The sequence below is a fragment of the Anarhichas minor genome, unplaced genomic scaffold (assembly GCF_050575085.1).
Source record: "Anarhichas minor isolate MPS153535 unplaced genomic scaffold, ASM5057508v1 ptg000026l, whole genome shotgun sequence".
NCBI lineage: Eukaryota > Metazoa > Chordata > Actinopteri > Perciformes > Anarhichadidae > Anarhichas > Anarhichas minor.
The window spans coordinates 9,198,963-9,211,364 of NW_027466472.1; positions in this window are offsets into that span (position 1 = coordinate 9,198,963).

Here is a 12,402-nt window from a genome sequence, read left to right on the forward strand (position 1 = left end):
TTTTAGTTTGGTAACAGCTTAATTGTTTGCATTTTTTTATGTATTTCTTGTGGATCCTTAAAGTTTATCACGTATTAATTGTGTTATTCATTCATTTGTTAACTGTATCATAGTTGTTCTGCACGATAAAGTCTATAGATGACATTTAAACAGGATCATTCATCAACAGTGTTGCTTAACTTGTGCGACTTGTTTTGCCTCTATCACACAATCCCCAAAAATAACCTATGGACAAAACATGTTGAGGTATTCTAAATAAGAAAATAATGGAATGGCCACATTTCACTGTGTTTAAATGTGGCCATTCTTCTTCAAAAAATATTGACTGCTATGTCTTTTTATTTTCCACCATCCAACAATTCTATTTCTGGTGCAGAATAAACTATTTAGCCATGAGGGGGCTAACATGGCTTTAGACTTTTAGTTTAGTTTTTTATGTCTTTTGCTAGACATCATACCTCCTGGCAACTGCCATGGATACAGACCACCAGTGCCGGCAACACCTCCAACACCTCGAGCACCTCCAACACCTCCAACAGCACCCAAACCTGCAGCAAAGAGCACACACTTTATGAAGATACTAATATGTTCTGTACTGAATTACGCTGATGGCCCCAGACCCCACTCCAGCACAAACAAAAAATGATATTAAACCACTGCAGAGGTTAGTAAGTCCCAGTAAAAGTTAAGATTCAAGCCATGTAGTTCATTAGTACAGAAGAGTTATTTATTTTTAGTTAGTTTGGTAACAGCTTAATTGTTTGCATTTTTTTTATGTATTTCTTGTGGATCCTTAAAGTTTATCACGTATTAATTGTGTTATTCATTAATTTGTTAACTGTATCATAGTTGTCCTGCACCATAAAGTCTATAGATGACATTTAAACAGGATCATTCATCAACAGTGTTGCTTAACTTGTGCGGCTTGTTTTGCCTCTATCACACAATCCCCAAAAATAACCTATGGACAAAATATGTTGAGGTATTCTAAATAAGAAAATAATGGAATGTTCCATCCTTTTTCAAAAAATATTGGCTACTATGTCTTTTTATTTTCCACCATCCAACAATTCTATTTCTGGTGCAGAATAAACTATTTAGCCATGAGGGGGCTAACATGGCTTTAGACTTTTACTTTAGTTTTTTATGTCTTTTGCTAGACATCATACCTCCTGGCAACTGCCCTGGATACAGACCACCAGTGCCGGCAACACCTCCAACACCTCGATCACCTCCAACAGCACCCAAACCTGCAGCAGAGAGCACACACTTTATGAAGATACTAGAATGTTCTGTACTGATGTTACGCAACTTTAGCCTGAGCGGGTGAGATGCCCCCGGGTCCCACTCCTGCAGAAAGAAAAAATGATATTAAACCATTGCAGATGTTAGTAAGTCCCAGTAAAAGTTAAGATTTAAGTCATGTAGTTCATTGGTACAGAATAATTATTCATTTTTAGTTAGTTTGGTAACAGCTTAGTTGTTTGGATTTTTTTCTTTCTTTCTTGTGGACCTCTAAAGTTTATAACGTATTAATTGTGTTATTCATTTGTTAATTTTATCATGGTTGTCCTGCACCAAAAAATCTCTCTCCTGTCTACAGTGCTGCTTAACTTGTGCAGCTTGTTTGCCTCTACCACACAGTCCCCAAAGGGCAAGACATGTTGAGATAATCTAAATAAAAAAATAATGGAAGCCACATCTGACCATATTGTTCTTCCAAAAAGACTATGTCTTTTTATTTTCCACCATCCCACAATTTAATATCTGGTGTAGAATAAACTATTTAGCCATGAGGCTGTCAACATGGCTTTAGACTTTTAGTTTAGTTTTTTAAGTCTTTTGCGAGACATCATACCTCCTGGCAACTGCCCTGGATACAGACCACCAGTGCCGGCAACACCTCGACCACCTCCACCACCTCCAACACCTCCAACAGCACCCAAACCTGCAGCAGAGAGCACACACTTTATGAAGATACTAATATGTTCTGTACTGATGTTACGCAACTTGTCTTGGTAATGAGTTTACCATATTTGGCAGCTTTAGCCTGAGCAAGTGAGATGCCCCCGGGTCCCACTCCTGCACAAAGAGAAAAATATATTAAACCATTGCAGAGGTTAGTAAGTCCCAGTAAAAGTTAAGATTTAAGCCATGTAGTTCACTGGTACAGAAGAATTATTCATTTTTAGTTTTTTTTGTTTCTTTCTTGTGGATCCTCAAAGTTTATCACGTAGTACTTGTGTTATTCATTTGTTAACTTTATCATTGTTGTCCTGCACCAAAAAATGTATAGATGATAGTGAAACAGGATCATTCATCAACCTCCTGTCTACAGTGCTGCTTAACTTGTGCAGCTTGTTTTGCCTCTACGACATCGGCAAGACATGTTGAGATAGTCTAAATAATGCAAGCCACATCTGACCATATTGTTCTTCCAAAAAGACTATGTCTTTTTATTTTCCACCATCCAACAATTCTATATCTGGTGTGGAATACACTATTTAGCCATGAGGGGGCTAACATGGCTATTGACTTAGTTTAGTTTTTTATGTCTGTTTTTGGAAATCATACCTCCTGGCACCTGCCCTGGATACAGACCACCAGTGCCGGCAACACCTCCAACACCTCCAACACCTCCTGCAGCAGAGAGCACACACTTTACATACAAACATATTCTGTACAGATGTTACACAACTTGTATTTTGTTTTTCTTGATAAAAAATGGTAATGAATGTGGTAGGCTACCATATTTGGCAGCTTTAGCCTGAGCGGGTGAGATGCCCCCGGGTCCCACTCCTGCAGGAAGAAAAAATATATTACGTATTCTTTGGTCTATTCTACCTTTTTACTCCATATCAATTAACAATACACTCGTAGAAACACACACCAGTTCCAACAGGATATCCAGGCCTTGACTCGGGGCCACCTATTCCTCCCGGAAGTCCAGCGCCAACATTTCCAAAGCCGTAACCTGAAACATTGTAATGTGAGGCATCATTAATCATTGAGCTGATGCAACAGATATTCCAAAGTTTTTGCAGAACATTTAAAAATATATATTTTTTACCAAAAGGCAGTTTGCCACCTCCAGGTTTTGCTCCGTAGCCACCTGAAGGTGAAAAAAACAGCATTTGAGAAAATGTTGAGCCAGAATGATTCAGTGCATACACACATGATCAGATGCAACAAAGGGTTAAAGTTAATACAAGGAATGTGTAACAGGTTATGAAACAGTCTCAAGTTAATACTGTTGACTCTATATCACCTATAGCACGCGGCAAAAATCGGCAAGCCATGTTTGGAGAGTAATTCTCATCTACAAATGTAAAACATACCAGATTCTCTAGATGTTGAAATAAAAAAAGAATGTAAGCCATATAAACACATCACATGTACACTGAAAACCTCATGTTGCAGTATGGCTAAATATTGTGGTCAAATGTCTGGCCACTGTCTCTTTCCGTCTCTACCGTCATCATCTCCTCTTAACCATCAGATATAGGCAGAAATGCCAGATAATAACCTGTAATATGTTAAAGGCAAGACCACCATTTCAGTGATCATACAGTTGTGATTATGAGGACAATCATAACAATTAGAGTAGCGTAAGAAAAAAATCATAGTAACAGAATAGATCTTTTCAAATGAATTCAGTTTTGTAGACTTGTCATCCTTTCATTGATGGGATTTTACAGCTGTTTTATGGACATGTATCAGTTGGCGAGCTTACTATATTTGAGCAACGTTTAGTTACAGCGTGAATTGGCTCATCCACTGCGGGACTAGAAGCACAGTAGCATTGCTGTTGGAATCTCTACAAAGCAGGTGAATGGAGGCTAAGTTCGGCTTTTGGAGGCATCAGAAAGTTGATATCCGGAACTAAATGAATAAAAGGTTTCTAGGGTCCCTTAAGACACGAGTCCTCTCTTTGTAATGAACCAGTGATAAACCCAGCATAGAAAACCTTAGGGCGGTACCCATAGAGGTTTCTATAGGGCGAGTAAGACTGTCTGTATGCTGGATAAATCACCATCATCATCATTATATGAACTGAAGAGTTCAACTTCTGAATAACACAGTTATAGATCCAGACCACACCTTGTAATTTGGGTGATTTGAGGGGGTATCCATGGAACACACCGGGCTGCATCGGCCCACCGTACCCGCGGCTTCCTGTGACAAAATAAATCAATTTAAATCCTAATCAGCTAATACCAATAATACAAATATATATATATATATATATATGTTTGTAATACAGCAAAATCACAAATAAAGTTACCTGGTCCTTGACCCCCTTGTCCTCCCCCTCCAACTGCATAAGATAAATCACATAATCCAATTAGACACCGAAGGAATGGCCGGCCAGCCAGAACTCACTCAGGATTTTTAGCCTCAATGGTGATTAAAGAAATTCAAAATGAATCATGATTAAAAAATGTAATCTTACTTGACTTGGAATTTAGGTCAGTTCCTGTGGCAACCCCAGGCAGAACTCCACGTCCACCAAACCCTGAAGGAGCCATAGGCAACCCCCACAAGAAAAGCCTCATTAAATCGCTTTACAGTCCTCGTTTGTAAAAATATTGAGCAGTCCAATGTTGAAACACTTGACAAATAGTGAGAAATAATGCCTGAGATTAATCTATGAATAAGACAAACCTTGTCCTGGCACCAGTCCACCTTGGTAAAGTCCAGGCACGCCCACACCTGCCAAAGCAAATGAGAGGATAGTACTTCACTTCTGCATCCACAATAAAAATATGAGAGGGATCTGGCATTGATGTGCAGCAAAAATCTGTTTTTTAAAGCATTTATTGAAAAGGAAAATGACATGCCTGTCAATCATTACGACAAAACACTACAACAAAAAGAGCCAGGCAGGATGCAGCAAAGGCAGGCGGGTGCTGCTGGCATCTGACAACATTTGTTGTCCGTAATCTTTCTTTTGCTGTTTATATCTCATTTCTTATCAGTGAAATCCTCTTTAGAAGAGAGATCATAATATTGGAAGTTGGATTCTTAAAATTAGCAAATTTTTCCATAGCCTCTTACTAGCACAGCAGAGTCAAAGTTAAGCAAAACCTATAACAGCAAATAAGAATTAGACATTACATTTCACAGGCTAGTGTATGTATGCATGTATAATGTATATACTATAAATCCAACGTTTATTTTGTTCCTTATTATGTATCCTTGCTCTGTAAAGCACATCAAATAAACTATGTTGTATTTGAAGTGCAATGGTAATTGCACATGCAAAGAAAAAATAAATTTGATGTGGCTCTGCTGCCTAGTGAACTGCATCCTGTCTGTCTTCAGCCTTTTGAGTTTATTGTTGAGTTTACAAAACCTGGCACTTTGGCAGCTTTCTTTCCAGCACCAGCACCACCTCCTCCCGGGAGGCCTGTCTGAGGAATAACAGGCACTGAAAAAAAAGCACATGAAACATATATAGTGTTAAAAAACATCTTTCTTGTTTGGTGCCAAGTCCAAACAACTGTAACTATGATTCCTGCGTCCCAAGAACTCTCAACACAGTCAACCACTTTCTTCAATTTTTTTTTTCTTTATCACATTAGGAAATGTAATATATTTGGAGCCCAAGGTGGCTCTTCGTCTGAGAAATCATTCAAGTCTTATACCTGACGAAGAGCCAATTTGTGGTATGAGATGTTGGTAGTAGTCCTAAATCCTAAAGTGGAAATGTTAAAGGTAATGGGAGCAGTGTTTCCAGTCCTTAGGAGGCCGAGATCACAGTATGACAAACATAAAAAGTGCAAAATAACATAAAAGGAATGATGTATCATGTGTGTCTTGCCTCCAGCGGGCACTGCGGCTCCAGTTCCAGCGCCTCCAGGACCTACTCCCGTCCCAAGCACAGTGCCTCCAGTCCCTGTTTGAGAATTAAGTGCCCAGACAAAAATCCCGAATATAAATATACAATTTTAGGTTTGAGGTCATAGTCGTTGAACATCAGAGTGATGAAAACCTTACAACACAAGTATTCTATAGTTGAACATCTCATGGCCGCTAGAGGGCCCTGTGATACTGAAAAGCAGTAATGAGCAGGTGTGTGGTTTGTGCCAGACTTGACCTCTTCAGCAGGTAGTCAGATTCTTAGACTCACCGGTGGTATTGAGAGCAGCTAATCTGGCTCTATACGTCTGTCATCACCCCATAATCAAAAGCAACATGGTTGAGTTTTAATCTAATCAGGAGAGGCAGCCAGCACGCATGGCATTCGCCTTGCCTCATCAAATGCCTCATTTCTTTGGCTATCCCCTCATGGAGGAAATGAGCCGTCAGTTTCATTTGTAAGGGAGTATTGGCAGCAGGATAAAACACATTGGTTTGTTTGTTTAAACTTTTTACATTTTTTTTATCTTAAACTCCCTGTACTTAGCCAGACAGACATTGCGCACTGCCTTTAAGTATGTGGCCTGGGAGATTTGGTGAGGGAATGTTTTATCTTATTTGTGCTCTTTCGTAGGAATTAGTTGGTATTTTGAGTGTCATGAAATTAGTACACACTGATTTCAAGAAGCTCCAGTTTTGTCATTGCCAACTAATACTTTAGAGTAGGCTCTTTGCCACAGTACAGTCTTGGCCATGATCGGGCCCTGCAGAGGCCCTGCTTCATCAGCCTGCCTAATTTCAAGTACATTATGTGCACATACACGGCACAGACTTTATTTCTTTTGTAAACACATATATTTCAGTAGTATAGTAAGAGAGAAATTAGCATCACAAAAATGTTTTTTTTTTATATATTGAACCCAATACACCCAAACATCCCTCAATAAGTCCCACTCCACCCTCATCACATTGTACGCCACAGACTTTGAGGTCTGGCTGTGCTCTGTTGAAGTTCAAACAGTCCAAGGTTTTCAGGTACACCATAAAAATGTACGTGTGTTTGCCAAACAGTGTTTTTCATGCCGAGTTACCATTAATGCAAAACATTCATTTTGGCTTTCTCAAAACATGAAAGCGTGCAGATCTATCAACATTCACACATGTGAACTCGGGTCAAGTTTGTTCAGTAGTCTGTCATCAGGCCAAGAATCAGCTTACCTCCATGTGGTAGCAGAGGGCCTCCTGCAGCTGTGATTACGACAACCAGAGTTTCAGTGGTATTCGTCAATATAAAAGATTTAGGGAATAATCCCCAAGGAATCTAATTATTGTGCTTTTTTATGTTCATGTCTCAGCAACTACTTTCAATGTGGGACAGTGCTTGAAGCAAGCATGAACCAAACTGAATATTTCTCCAGGTGATTACCTCCTAAACCAGGCAGCTGGGTAGATGACCACCATAGCCAGTTGATGTGGATGTTACCTATACTGATAACTTATTCCCCAATTTGAACCTTAAAGCACTGAATAAACCACACAAAACATTATCGTAACATTAGGAAGAGATAATATTTCCTAAAAGTTCATTCTAAATAGCATACTATTTCCATTCCACCTCTACACAAGAAATATGAGAACCAAACTTGGGTCCCTGGAGTTTAAGGCATTTTTACTGAAAGGTTGAAACTGAGTGGAAAGCCACATTATATCACGGCAGCCATCAAAAAAAAACTCAATACAAGTGGTACAGGATCAGTGTCTCATTCCAACAACCAATATTACATTATCATGTTTGATGACCCCCAGTTTCCATCACATTCGTTGAGCCTCCTGCACAGGTTTTGAAGGAATGCTTGATTTTTTTAAGTCAAGAAAAAAAGTGAGTCTTCATTTGTTGTTGTCCAATGGTAGCATCCATAAACAAAAGATGCAAGGTTTGAAATTTAAAGTAAATATTGATGCACACATCAATTTTACATAAGAGTAATCAATCAAATGTCTGATTTCTGCAATGTTCTCGTGTATTGATATCTTCAAAATCATAGTTTTTGACATATGACAACTTGTATGGTCAGCTAAAGAAACATCTTTCCATCTGTCAATTTATAAATACACTCAAAGTAGCAAAGGACGTAAGAGAAGTCCATTCCACCAGGTCCAAGCACACCAGGGGACTGCCATATAGAGTGGGTGACGCTAAATGCAGTACTTCTTCATAAATGTCACTGGGTGTCAAATCGGAGCTCATGAGGGCCCTTAAGTTGTCCCATCTGACAGACTTATCTTTGGAAGGAAAAGGATGCCATTACGGGTTTGATATAGAATATCAACCAATCAATATACCAATCATTCAACTCGTGGCACCAATTAACTTGTGCCATCACTGCCTTTACAGGATGCCGTTACATTTCTATCAAGACATTTTCTGCCATCTGCTGTACCTCTTTTAGCAGCCTTCTGTCCAGCTCCTGGGAAAAAGCCCCCTGTGCCGCCACCATATCCACCATATCCACCATATCCACCATAACCACCATAACCACCATAACCACCTGAATGAAACAAAGCAGCAAAGATGAGGGAGTAGTAAAATGTATGTTTTTATACAGAGAATATAATGTTCTACACTTCTGTCAACTAAATGTTGGGTACACTCTCACCTCCTCCATAGCCTCCAGCTCCACGACCACCAGCTCCTACACCACCGGCTCCTACACCACCGGCTCCTGGATTGCCATAACCTGGATGGGAAAGATGGACAGGTAGTAGAGTAGTGAGAAAGAAATGTAGTACAAACTGTAGATGAGGGCAAGGGGAGTCTAAGAAAAGAAGCATAGCTTTCGTCACTGTGGCTTCCAAATGAAAATAAAGCACACGAAATATGACACAATATCATGTGTACTTAATTAAGTTTGATTGAATAAAATTAAGTTTCTAGAGCGAAGGACTGCAGTTGACCCTCACTGATAAAAAAAACATGAGAGACCAAACATCACAAATGGTGATATAATCTCGTTATGCTGTATTCGAAACACTGGAGGGAGCAGTCTGTTCTTTCCAAGACCAAAAGTCCCAAACTAACCTATGGGTGGCCTGACATTTAATTAGTTATATACAAGCTTGGGGTTCTGCTTGCTGACGAGAACAAAAAAATGTGAGAAGAGTGGGAAATGGAAAAAGTAAGTTAAGAGGGAAAGAACCTAAACTAAAATTCTCATCACCTGCTCATGCTTTGAAAGACTGAACAATCCTTAAAAGTATGTGCCTAAATGTACAGCCAATAACATTATGCATGTGGAATATATATAGAATACTTTTCAAAGTATAGTAGGCCTATCAGGACTAAGTGAGTGAAGGTGGGATCTGATTCAAATCTAGATATATTAAGTGGAACTTCACTTTCTCCAGATAACTGTCAAAGTGATATATTCCTATTTTCTAGGGCTAACAAGAGACTCCATGCATGTAGAACATGTCGGGCAAATTATTCTCAGAATTATTTTTCTCAGAGTTGTATTGAAAGAAGCTGTTAGCAGAACAAGTTCCCCAATCAGAGACAAACATGTTGGAGTAATGAATGTTTCTAATACAAGAGGAAATTTGAATGCTGCCAGCAGGCTAGTCCACCAAGGAACTTGTTTTCAACAATACTTGTAAGCCAAAAAAGCTGGGGTGAGAACAAGTAAGCTTGGGAATGAAGCTGAACAAGGGCGTGGGGGGGGGATCAGACTGGAGGGTGAGAGCTTTACGTCCAGCAATCTGCAGGGTGCAGTTCACGGCGAAGAGTAGGAATGTGCTGGGAGAGACCGAGAGAAAGTTGGAAGTGTGGAGTTTCATGACCTAGTCTAGTCAAAACAAATGTGGGCATTGGTCTTGCCAAGGGCTTGGCAAACAGACTGAGCATGCGAGCCCAAATGCTAAGCTAAGCGCCCTTGCAATAATCCATCTCCTTCAAAGCTTTCAGCTCGATGCTTCTCGTTTGCTCAACCATCCCCAGATGCACCTCGAAGTAATAACAGCAGTAATCAATTCTTATATAAATCAGACTGATCTGGGGCTTTCCCTTTTCCAGTGTCTCTTGCATTGACACAAGGAATCTGTCTTATTTGTCTCGTTTTTATCAGTGAGCTTCACAAACCATAAACATGTAAAGTAATTGAAAGGAAACAGACAAAAACAAGGTAGTTACAAGAATTTTGGAACATTGCTGATGTCTGAAACCCTTAAAACAATTGTCTGGCTTAAAATGTTCCTTTAGGAATGTAGTGTCTGGTCTAGCCTCCAGATTACAGAATGTCTCATGTGGTTTATGTGTTTTGTCATTGTGATTGTTGGAAATACACATCAAAGTCTGCGAGATTATGCGTGTCAATGGAAGAGAAACATGAAGAGAGTGGAGACAAGCAGGGCTGTGGAGACTTTTAGCTTATTCATCCATCATCTGGCCCACCTGTGCTTACATGTGCATGACCCGACCTGGCTCTGGCAGCTAGCTCAGGGTCGACCAGCACCTGCCACGTAAAGCTCAACTCTCTGATTTGAGATGAGGAGACGCAGACACGCAGAAGTCAGCCTGAGAGGATGTGTGTCTGTGTGTGTGTGTGTGTGTGTGTGTGTGTGTGTGTGTGTGTGTGTGTGTGTGTGTGTGTGTGACCATGAGTGCAGGCTGTGGGCAAGGTTTAGACAAGGACGAAAGGAAAAGAAACTTTACAGTATGTAGTTCTGATATCACTAGACACCGGGAAAATGAAACGCTCTCAAGTAACAAATACTACTCTGAAGGTTGTGCATTTTCAAGCTCAAAGTGAGAGGACACGCTAACAAAATCTGGACCATTGTCGGTTCCATCCCCTGATTGTATATATTGGGAGGAGGGTAGAGTTTTTGTCCAAAAGCTCTCTGTTTAGCCATATTTACACCATCCTGTCAACTCAAACAAGCATGCTTTTGTTGGAGTACTATTGTTACAGCACATCAGCTCACACAAATAGACCTCTCTTCGCTAACACATTATTGGAAGTCGACACCAACGTTGTTTGTTGTCAAGAGCCACACACATGGAAAGTCTGCACCATGATCCTGATAGCAAATCATCACTTTTCTTTGGTGCTGCTCCCAGTATTTGGTTGATTGATTTGAAGGATTTCTGTATACTAACGTAGTGTCTTATTTTCTCTGTAACTCTCAAGGCATAATAGGAGGCCAGAGAGACCACTTGAAACCCCAACTGCCTTCAGACCTTGGACCAGCAAACCCTACAAAAAGGTAAACACTCTGAATACATGATGGGGACGACAGAAACCCAATACTACACAGGGGCGGGGGGGGAGCACTCAGGGCTAAAAGAAATTGGAAGGTAAGTGATGCAGAACTGCAATGCATCATAGTTTCCTCCATTTAGATTTAAAAAAAGAAAAGAAAGTGTGACAGACACATGGCTTGCTAGCCAGATTCCATTCAGAAAAGACCACTGGCTTTCACAGCTGTGCAGTGACAAGTGCACCTGCAGATTGTTGAGGTGACATTTGGGATGATGTGGCAGTGAATAATTGAGCATCGCCCAATGGTGGTGATTAATTTGCGGCGGCTTGCTTAAGAATGATCTCAGTGAGGGTACACAAGTCTAGACCTTCTCTGACAAGGACAGAGTCTTGTTTGTACAGGAATGAAAATGTGATGAGGTACAGGCTCATTGCCTCCTTCTGTACCATTTCATGTGCATCGGTATTGAAATTGAAGTCTGACACTGGAATAAAACTGGCCAGACAGCATGACTAGATCTTTCAGTGACCAGTCATGTTCTTAAACTCTGGTCCAGTACAAGTGATGGATGTGAGCCAGTGTGAACAGACATATCTGGTTTCAATCTCCAAACTGAAACGTCTTGCTCATGCTCCATTGGGGTTAGATAAGGTAATCTTCTGTTTCAGAACCAGAGGAGTACAAGAAACATTAATCAAAACATTGTCTTCGACTCTCAGTCTCTTGCTCTCCCCGTTTCTCCGTCATTTTCTCTTTTCTCTCTCTCTTTCCTCTCCAAAAGTTGTGAAGGAGTTGCGCCGACCAGACGTGAGGTGCTAATAGCAGCAACCAGAGGAAGCCAAACGTGAGAAGTGAATGATGGATTTGCCCGCTCCTTTCTATCTCATCCTTTTTTCTCCCCCTCTCCCCATTAATCTACTTTGTGAACCCGCTGGGCCTGGTGAAGGGTTTAATTTAAGAGAGCAAAGAATTCCATGGCAGAGGTCCACTGTAACTGACGGCAGACCTGCGGAAAGCAGATTTTGGAGCTGGAGCTCTGGAATGTCCATGACATTTTTGAGACTTGTTTCTCACCGTTTTATTTATTTTAGCTCATATTTAATCACGTAAACTGCCTCAGAACAAATGTCTGTTTTCTGAAAAGCCAAGGGACCGTTTGAAAAATTACATGAGAGCCACAGAAGAAGTGAGCCTTCAGCTAAACACTGTATTTGCTGTACAAGCCATCAAACCACAAACACACAATGAGTAAAGGACGGTTGCAACAAGCAAAGAGGAATG